The sequence below is a fragment of the Acomys minous genome (genome assembly GCF_964271855.1).
Source record: "Acomys minous genome assembly, chromosome: 5".
NCBI lineage: Eukaryota > Metazoa > Chordata > Mammalia > Rodentia > Muridae > Acomys > Acomys minous.
The window spans coordinates 117,244,171-117,255,273 of NC_140494.1; positions in this window are offsets into that span (position 1 = coordinate 117,244,171).

The window sequence follows — 11,103 nt, forward strand, 5'->3', positions numbered from 1 at the left end:
GTTTCCACATTTCTTTCATGGTCCTGCGTTGATGGTGAAAACTATTTGCACTGGCAGCGGAGACTCAGACCTCTCCAGGCTTCTGGGTGCCAGGCCTTCTGTGCCTCAGTGATCTGCTGGAGTCCTGCCTTGTGGTTGGCAGTGAAGCCCAGGAAGTTCCATTTGACCCAACACTTCTTGCTTTGTGGTAGAAACAAAGGCCAAGCTGACACCGCCCCTCCTGTGCACTCAAGAAAGGTTGCCTAGAGCTGCTCTCAATTCTGTGGCAGCCTTCCCTGCCTGAGGCTCCTGAGCTCATTCACCCCATTCTGCCATCGGACATTTAGGTGTCTTTGCTCTTTCTGGAAGAACTGGTACCTGTTACACAGCTTCCCAGAATTGAGTTGAACACAGTTTCCCTTGTTTGTCAGGTCTTTCCTCCTTGAGCTTGGCACATTGGCTTTGTTTCCTGTGGTCATATGTAAACAGTACATGTTGGGCTTGATAAGTGTCCCCACTGAGCCCGGGGCTTTCCATGGGCCGAGGACTCCTTCCTTGCCATTGTGCTTTTCACTCTTTCAACAAACACTGAGCTTCTATGTCATGTAAACATGGCGGCCTCTTTGTTCGTGATGAACTGCGCTATTGGTAAGTCAGGCAGACCTTGACCACTAAAGCCTAATGAGAGATGGGCCAGACAAGGCCAAAGTTGGATGGGCAACTCTTGAGGAAGGAAACTCACTTTGTGTGTGTAAAGAGAATGCCTGGAGAAAGTGGTATTGGGGCTAGATTGGAAGGATGAGGAAGAATGGTCAGGGAAGAAATTCAGATTCTCAGTGGCGAGGAGGTGTCTACATGGATCTGTAGGTGTGGGGGGCAAGGTGGGGACCATAGGAAGCCAGAATTTTAACTGGGGAAGCAGATTTGCATTTCAGAAAGGTCATTCTGGCTTCTGGTTGTTGATTAAACTGGAGATAGACAAGTTTGGGAAAAGGAGAAGAGTGAAAAGGTTGAGGCAGTGAGCCCCTTTGGCAGAGGTCTGGCCTGGCAGGAAAGGAAAGGTTGAGGATAGTTGGTCATGACTAGAACGGACTCCAGTCTTTAGGAGAGTGAGCTATTAGAATTACCATTAAACAGATGGCGACAACAAGGCTCAGAGGGGAAATGCTGTCCATTCCATGGTTAGGAAGTGGAAAACTGGAAACTGACTCCAAGGCTGTGTTTTTTCTGCAGCTGTGGCCTCTGAGATGGAAGGAGTAGGTGGTGAGGGCTGTCAGCAGGCTGAGCAGCTTTGGTTGTCCCAAAGATGCCCCCAGCAGCCCATTACTCTTTACCTACTCTGCAACGTTTTTTTTTTTTTTTTTACGATTCCACATTTCCTTCATGATCTTGGATTGATAATGAGAAGTATGTGCATTAGCAACCAAGACTCAAAACCCTGGGTACCTCAGTGGGCTGCCTGGAGTCCCGCCGTGTGGAGTGTCTTTATGCAGGACAGTGGAGGGGGGAGGGGGGCGGAGCCAGATTTGTATGTGAGATAATCTGACATCTGTGTGGAGGCTGGATTAGTGGGAAGTGAGACTGAAGATGGGCAACCAGTGAGAAGGTTCGTTATCTCCAGATGGGACATTGTGGGACCTGCAACCAAAGCTGCAGCAGGAGAGCTCAGTGGAGGGGGGTGTGGTGTGTGAGGTGTGAAGGGCCGACCAGATCTGGGTTAGGGAAAAGGGAGAGAGGCAGGATGTGAGTAGGTAGGTGGCTGCTGTCAAGGATAAGGAACTGGGGTTACAATTTGGAATGCAAAACTGGTTTGTGAGTTTGGGGCACTCCAAGACACCCAGGCGGTGGCCCTTGGGCTGAGATAGGCATCAGGAAAGTTAAAGTTCAAGATTGTGCTGGCATCATACGAGAAGATAAATCACCTCTCCAGGAAAATGTGGAGTAAACTAGATATCCTCAAAGGAACTAGGCTTTATGGGAAATGATGACTGGGAGACGTGGGAAGGAGAGAGCAGGGGTCACCAAAGTGGAGTAGAAGGAAGTGGGCAGAGGGCATGGTCAGTGAGGTCAGACGTCAGGCAAACCGGGTCACAGAATGTTAGAGCTGGGTTGCAAGAACTGGCCCTGAATAAGTAGCAGGCAGTGGAGGCAGCGAGATCAGGGATCTCCTCTGGACAACCTTGCTGGTGAGGAGAAGGTGAATGAAGACTTGGAGAGGAGGTGGGATTCAGTGAGCATTTGCAGTTCAGCAGAGGTGAAGTTGGAACTGATGACGAGAACTTTTCTAGGAAGCTAAAGGGGAAAAAAAGGAAGAGAGACCCCAAAAATAGAATATGCAAATATGCAGAGATGGGTGAGCTTTCTGAACAGATCTTTCTCCTGATATAACTCAAATTTGGCTGGGCTGACACGGGCTGGGCTGGCACAGCTTGCTGGGCACATGGGCCTGGGTTCTGCTCCTCGCCTCAGCCCCATCTGGCCTGGGCCCCAGACCAAGCTCTCAGATCTCTACTCTGAGGTGACTGCTTGTTTCCTCTGCCACAGGCCTTGGCAGCAACTGTTTGGTGAGGATGCTGGGGGAGTTTATTCACACGCCTCTCTGTTTGGCTCCCCAACTCCCACAGTTTCGGCCTTTTCAGGCTCTAAGCCATGTTCATGTCAGCTTAGTTGCACTCTTGGTTCCTGTGGGCTTAGCCACGTCTGGTCCCATATACTCTACAGTTGCTGGTAATAGAATTCAGCCTTCTCCAGGCCAGAAGTGCCTTTCACACCAGCCTAGGCACTGGCTGGCTCTGCTTAGGCAAAGCTAGGGCCCAGCAATGCCACGGAAAAGTGCTCATTTATCAGGCTCTCTGCTGGGGATTGAACTGGGGACTCGCTGCACTATCTCAGTGTATTCTCATAACGACCTTGAAGAGCAGGGTTTTATTACTCTGTGCCCATGAGTGCTGTCCATTAGGAGATGTGACTAAGTGCTGGGAAACCAGCCTTTCCAGGGCTTGGGTGAAAGTGTCTCCGACATAATCCAGTCATTGTACTCACCTAGGCCTTGTCCCCTATCCCACAGTCTTTCTGGAAGCTGCCTGGGCTGAAGAGTTTAAACAGTCATCCTGAAAGCGGCAGCTGAGGTGTTGGAGGGGAACAGGTTTCTAGGTCAGACCCACCAAGGGTAAGGTCACTTCTCTAGGCATGGCCTGTGTTCTGGGAGCCACATTGTATCCTGTTTAACTTTTTTTTTGGGGGGGGGGTTTGTTTTGTTTTTTGGTTTTTCAAGATAGGGTTTCTCTGTGTAGCCTTGGCTGTCCTGGACTCACTTTGTAGACCAGGCTGGCCTTGAACTCATAGAAATGCACCCGCCTCTGCCTCCCAAGTGCTGGGATTAAAGGCGTGCGCCACCACTGCCTGGCCTGTTTAACATTTTAACATAGATGTCTGGAGATACTGACAATGTGTGTATTAGAGATGCCAGGCACTCCAGAGCTGGGTTGGGAAATATTCAAGGAGTCGAAATCATACCAAGTAAGGCAGTACAGGGCAAGTCTAAGGTGGAGGACTAGAATAATCCTTTGAGTGAGGACAAAAATAAACAAACAAACAAACAAACAAACTGGAGGGATGGTTCAGTGGTTATGAGCACTGGCTGCTTTTACAGAAGACCTGGGTTTGGTTCCTAGCTCCCACATGACAGATTATAACTGTCTGAAACTCCAGTTACAGAGGATCTGATGCCTTATTCTGGCCTCTGCAGGAACCAGGCATACACACACTGTACCTACTTATATACAGGCAACATACTCATACATAAAAAAAAAAATCTTGGGGCTGGAGAGATGGCTTGGTAGTTAAGAGCACTGCCTGCTCTTCCAAAGGACCCAGGTTCAATTCCCAGCACCTGCATGGCAGCTCATAACTGTAACTCCAAGATCTGACACCCTTACACCAATGCACATAAATTAAAATTAAATAAAAATATTTTTAAAAAAATCTTACAAAAGAAAACAAATTTCTTTTGTGTATTCTCATTTCTTCTCCTCTTGGGCCATGGTGACCTCTGAGTGACCTCCGAGGAAGAACGATGGGATCCAGATACCTGGCGTTTCAACCTCAGAAGACAGAGCCTCTACTGAAGCTTAAAACGGAAGCAAGGGAGCCGGTCTGCAGCCTCTGCTGCAGCTGCTGAGATCTACACACAGCATGATCTTTAAAAGAGATGCACACAGACTGGACTGCTTAGCACCTACCGGAGGCCTAGCAGAAGTTAAATAACTGACCGACCATGCTCTCAGCATCCACCAATTAGACTCCAAGGGAAGCCCCATGAAAGACCTTATGGGGACTGCGGTTATTTACCCTGATTTAAAAAATAAAAGCTGGGCTGGAGAGATGGCTCAGCGGTTAAGAGCACTGGCTGCTCTTCCAAAGGTCCTGAGTTCAATTCCCAGCAACCACATGGTGGCTCACAATCACCTATAGTGAGATCTGGTGCCCTCTTCTGGTGTTCAGGTGTACATGCAGGCAAAACACTGTATACCTAATAAATAAATACATTTAAAAAATAAAAAAATAAAAAAAATAAAAGCAAAGCTAGGCGGTGGTGGCGCAAGCCTTTAATCCTAGCACTTGGGAAGCAGAAGCAGGTGGATCTCCATGAGTTCGAGGCCAGCCTGGTCTACAGAGTGAGTTCTAGGTCAACCAGAGAGCTGTTATACAGAGAAACCCTGTCCCAGAAAAACCAAAACCAAACCAAATCAAAAAACCCAACTAAAAAACAAAAGAGATGGTTCAGTGGTTACCTATTAAGTATTCAGTTTAAAAATGCCTGTAACTCTAGCTCCAGGGGATCCAACACCTCTGGCCTCTTAGGACACTTGTACATGTACACACACACATACACACACACACTAACACGCACGTTAAAAATAAATCTTTTTAAAAAATTTCAAAGAACGACCTAAATTTGTGAAGGGATTCTATTTTATAAAGAGTGAATAGACATGCCTGTGTAGCTTGAGAGGGCAAACTCTAGACCACTTGAGGCATACTTCCAGAGGAAGCAGCCTTAGTGCAGAGCTCAAGAAGATGGGCAGAGTTGTCCCATCATGGAGTACATTGTCACCAGAAGCATGCACTTAGAGGCTGTGTGAGGCCAGAAGGGCTGTGGTAAGGGAGGGCTCCCAAGTTGTCTTTTGAATGCTGCTTTTGGTCCTAAGATGTACAATGTGGGTTCCTGCATTCATGAGAAAGGGTGGATGCTTTGGGGATCACAGGTCTACATGTGGTCTTCTATAGGGCCCTAGCACGCCCAAGGATCGTATCAGAGCTGGGCGGGTCCTGGGACCCTATGCTGTGGAGAGCATAGTAAAAGTACATGCATTCCAATATCCATGCAAGGAGGTGCAGAAGGTGGGGTGGGATGAGCATGCCTTGTCCCCATCCAGAAAGAAGACAGCTGCTTTACTTCCTCTTTTTCATTTTGTAAGCAAAGAAAGCATGGTGGCCCACACCCGCAATCGCAGTACTCAAGGGGCAGGAGGACGGCTACAAGTTGGAAGCCAACCAGAACCACAAAAGAGTAAGGCCCTGTCAAGAAGAAAAAGGAAGCCGGGTGTGGTGGCGCACACCTTTAGTCCCAGCACTTGGGAGGCAGAGGCAGGCTGGTCACTGTGAGTTCAAGGCCAGCCTGGTCTACAAAAGGAGTCTAGGACAGCGAAGGCTACACAGAGAAACCCTGTCTTGGAAAAAAAAAAAAGAAAGAAAGAAAAAGGAGAAGGAAGAGGAAGAAGAGGAGGAAGTGGGAAAGGAGGACCAAAGGAAGAAAGAGGAAGAGAAAGAAGAAGAAAAGAGGGCTAGGTGCAGTGGCACACACCTGTAATCCCAGCCCTCAGGGAGGCAGAGGCAGGTGGATCTTCTGTGAGTTCAAGAAGAGCCTGGTTTACAAAGTGAGTCCAGGACAGCCAAGGCTACACAGAGAAACTCTGTCTCAAAAACAAAACAAACAAATAAAACCCAAAACCAAAAAAGAGAAGAAGGAAAAAGGAAGATAAGGAAGAAAGGAGGAGGAGAGGGGTAGGAGGAAAAGAAAAAGCAAGAAACAGAGGCTTGGCCTGGGGCACGGCATGGCCTAATAACTTAGCAGCCAAGCTGAGACATGAAGCTCCCAGATCCATCTAGTCAGGAGATGTTGTTAGAGCCGCCGATGGGTCCCATGAGACCTCATGTGATTGTCTCTGTTCCAGGTCCTGGAGACTAAGAATGGAGGCTCAGAGATGGGTTTGTGGCATGGGAAAGGGCCCGGAGGGAGGAGCTTTTCTCTGGGAAGCTTTGGGAGTTACTGTCCGGTCCCAAAGACATGTCTGTTTTAGAGTGAACACCAGGTGGCGCTCTCACCACAAGCCCACTGAGGAGTCTGGGCTGTCTCACCCAGTCACACTTAAGCTGACTGCCTTAACGGTGAAGGAGTGTAGCTCTTCCCTGCCAGTTCCTAGTCTTCCCTAAATTAACCCCACCCCCCACCCCGCCTGCGGATTTTGACATTTTGATCTCATTGGGTCTTAACAATTTAGGGTAGAGGTCAAATAAAAATGCACCTAAGGTGACAGATAAAGGTATAGGGTGGCACTGGGCAGTGCGGACCTGAGGGGCTAAGCAGTGTGTGCTGATTTTGAAGTCTTTCGTTCAGAGTTGGCAGACGGTAGGCTCTGACCTGGCCTAGGTTAAGGAAGCAAGAGGAGCTTGAGAATAAGCTGATGGGGGGCCGGAGGGTGTGTGTGTGTGTGTGTGTGTGTGTGTGTGTGTGTGTGTGTGTGTGTTGGGTGAGATAGGGGGCCGGAGGGTGTGTGTGTGTGTGTGTGTGTGTGTGTGTGTGTGTGTATGTGTGTGTGTGGTGGGTGAGATGGGGGGCCGGAGGGTGTGTGTGTGTGTGTGTGTGTGTGTGTGTGTGTGTGTGTGTGTGTATGTGTATGTGTGTATGTGTGGTGGGTGAGATGGGGGGCCGGAGGGTGTGTGTGTGTGTGTGTGTGTGTGTTGGGTGAGATGGGGGGCCGGAGGGTGTGTGTGTGTGTGTGTGTGTGTGTGTATGTGTGTGTGTGTGTGTGTGTGTATGTGTGTGTGTGTGGTGGGTGAGATGGGGGGCCGGAGGGTGTGTGTGTGTGTGTGTGTGTGTGTGTGTGGTGTGTGGTGGGTGAGATGTGGTACTGGGATCTGTAGAGCCTAAAGAGCTCCGCACTCCATTCCAGGGACACCGAGGCTCTCGGTCTTCTAAGCGTGCGGCCATGGACAACAGCAACTAAAGCTGTTGTGCCATGTCTGTGAGATGGACTGACATGGTGTGCTGGAGGTTCGGGTGTGGTCCACAACCTGTTTCTCTCTGTCTCTCTGTCTGTCTGTCTGTCTCTCTCTCTCTCTTTCTCTCATTCTGTGTATATGGGTATTTTGATGTTTTTCCTGTTTACATGTCCGTCCACCACATACATGCAGTGCCATCAGATCCCCCGGAACCAGAGTTACAGCTAGTTGTGAGCCACCACGTGGGTGTTGGGAATAGAATGTGGGTCCTCTGGAAGAGCACCCAGTGGTTAAACTGAGCAATCTCTTTAGCTCCTAAAACCTGGTATTGGGCTGGAGAGAGATGGCTCAGAGGTTAAGAGCACTGACTGCTCTTCCAGAGGTCCTGAGTTCAATTCCCAGCACCCACACGGTGACTCACACCCATCTGGTGCCCTCTTCTGGCTTTCAGGTGTACATGCAGGCAGAGCACTGTATACATAATCAATCAATCAATCAATCTTAAAAAAAAAAAAAGTAAAATCCGGTATTATTCACCCTTGTCAACTTTTTGTTTTGTTTTGTTTCTGAGACACGGTTTCTCGGTGTAGTCTTGGCTGTCCTGGATTCACTTTGTGAACCAGGCTGGCTTTGAACTCACAGAGATCCGCCTGCCTCTGCCTCCCTGAGTGCTGGGATTACAGGCATGCGCCACCACATCTGGCTACCCTTGTTAACTTTTTTGAATTATTTCGTGATACTTTAATTTGATGATATCTTTAAGCCAGAGAGTTTGAGCAAAGACTTAAGTTTCAACTTCAGTTGAGAAACCAGACCACCTATTTACTAGGTGTTTTGTTGGCCCCCTTGGCTGAGTACCAGCTAACCTGTAAACAGCATTCCAGAGGCCCAGCCCACTCAGTTTGCTCATGACCTGCTGGTATGTTTGCCTCTGACAATAAGGGATCATGAAGGTGAATAAATAGTTCCTGTTGATGGCAGCAGGCCTGGGCGGAGCCCTAATAGCAGGGATGGGATCCTGCATATGAAAATTGGTATGATGGTCAACATGTGTGCATGTCGGATTTCCTCACTGAATCCTTACACTTCCCTTAGGCCTCTTGTTGGGGTAGGTCATTCCTGCAAGGCTGTGTATGGTCATGGAACCAGGACTGGGGAAAGCCTGAAAATGGAGAAACAGACTGCTCCAAAGGGTAAGAGACTTTGTTGGAATAGTGAGATGGACCTCAGGACCTCTGCTTTTTTTGGGCTGTGAAGCTGTGATCTACATGTACCCAGATCCTTTGATTTCCTAAGGACATCGCTTGGGTCTGGCTGTACCTCCGCTGCCCACAGGGTGCAGCCCTGCATCATTTCCAGCAGTCTTGTGTCCCACGCCTCCAATTCTGGAGTCCTGGGAGGGGAAGCACAGGGGTGTCCCCCCCCCCCCCGACTCCCGCTGCAGACTTGTCATCTGCATCTGTTGCTCTTCTGGCTATTTTCCCATCAACTGGTCACAAGTAAGGCTTATGCCTTGCAGGCTCAAGAGCCAGCTTTGGATTCTATTGAGGCAAGCAGGCCCATCACTACCTATATTATTTTGACTTCCCGGTGTTACTTGAGTCAGGAACTCCAGAACTATTGTCGGTACCTGTTCCCTTCTGTTGCTTTCCCCTCTGTAGGACGCAGGAGCAGGCTGCCATCTGGCCTAGCTCTTTGTCCCAGGGCCTGTCTTGGGGAGAGGATGGCCTTCAACACCACTTCTCACTCCAGCGTGCAGCCTGGGAAAAAAAAAGTCTTTGGCTTCTACCCCTAGTTTCCATCTGTTCCCTATTGCTTAGGAGGCTGAATCTGGCCCCTAGCCTGCCCTTCTGCCCAGCACGGGGTAACCTAGCCCTGTCTGGGTCTTTCTGAAGACTGTTTGGACCCAGACTACAGCCATATACCAGAGGCAGCAGTGCAAAGAGCACATTACACTGGTGAAAGCTAATGTGTTGGGCCTAGAGAGGCCACCTGAGTTAAAGTTCCAGCTCCGTCCCTATCCACTTGTGGGAGCCTAAGTATATTACATCGCCTCTTATGCCTTAATTTCCTTGCTTATAAAGAGAGATGAATAATAGCACCTAGCTCCTAGGATCATGAAGACAAGTTAAAATGAGGCAGTGAAACATACATGTGATAGTAACCATGCTATTAGCAATCGTTATTAAGAGTCAGAACACTTGCTGGGTGTGGTGGCGCACACCTTTAAGCACAGCACTCGGGAGGCAGAGGCAGGCGTACCGCTGTGAGTTCGAGGCCAGCCTGGTCTACAGAGCGAAACTTGGCTTCCTGTGTGGATTCCCTCATTTCCAGTTGACCTCAGACAGATTCCTGCTGTCCTGTATGCCTCAGTTTCTTCCCTAACATGGACTTATGCTTTCTTACTCAGAGGGAAAAAAATTCAGGTCTGGCAGGAGTGATGTAGGCGGAAGTGTGTTGCATTTTGAGTTACTGTGCACATGGGGAATGTTTTCATTTCAGATGCACTCGAATTCTTGATTCTTAAAGGAAGGGATGGATGATTTCTTAACCTGCCTCAATCATGAACAGAAATGAAGGTGCTGGAGGCCATACCTGCCCAGCAAATGAGTTGTTGGGCTGGAAAGAAAGCGTCATTCTCAGAAGCTACTTTGGCCTGGCCTCGTTGCCAGCTTTAGGGCCACAAGATTTGAGTGCAGGCCTGGGACGGAGTTCTTGGGCTGTCTACAGCCTTCTCTCTGGGTTTTTTGATTCTAGGCATCATGAACCTAGTGGCTCCTTGTATAGTGTAAGGAACCTAGCCCTGCAGTGTTTCTAGACCCCTCCACACATATCGGTGCTAGAGATCTGGAGGAATTCCCCTTAGCGGCCGTTAGGAGTGGAGAGACTAGCTAGAAAGCAGGATGTAAAATTGGCAGGGCTAGGATTCCTGGTATCAAGACCTTCATGCCCGTGGAGCAGTGAGGAAGGCTGGCTCTGAGGTCAGGGCACTCTGCCCAGTGTCTTTGCTGGTGTCTGCAGTATGCTCAATATGTCTGGGTCTATGGGTTCTGAAGGTCGAGCCTTTGTTTACCTCCGTTTGCTCCTCACCCTGTCTGCTCTTGGTGCAGTACATCGTAGACTCCATAGACAATTAGCACTAGATAAGGACCGGCTGAGCTGGTTGGGTTTCCCAGTCATGGCTCCCTGGGGTACAAGCAGAGGTGGGGAGTCTGAACCATCTCTGGCCCAAGGAACATGGGAGACACTTTTACAAAGAACAGACAAAGTGATTCTGAGACCATAAGCTAATGGCAGAGTTCCCTGGGCTGTTGAGGTGACTGCAGAGGGGCTGGGGCCTGGACCCTCGGAAGGTTGACCTTACTAGGTAGCTGACTTGAGCCTTAGGCAGAGAAAGAGATCCCTTCAATGGGTCTGACCTTGCCTTCCCGACTGCGACTGCGAATCTTGGGCATGCAGGATGTCCCCCTCACTTTCTTCTTGGGGAAGGGGCCTTCCTAATTATATCCCCCTCAGCTCACATGGAAATGAGTTTGGATTTTCTGAGCATACACCAGCTGGCTGGGGGGAGGCGGCCCAGAAGGCTGGGGAAGGAAGGAGAGAGGAGAGGGAGAGGAGGGAGCCAGGCCAAGATGAAAAATTCCCAGTGTTCCCTCAGGCAGAGCAAATAGTGGGGCATCGTGGGCACCCCACACACCACCGACCTCTTCTCTCTCCTCCACAGAGGAGAGCATCTTGTTCCAGCAGAGAGCTGGGTCCCACTCCGGCAAGCCCATTCTCTGAGAAAGGCTCTCTGACTAGAAGCCACTTAGCAGGCTGCAACGGGGCTGTCCGGTGTTA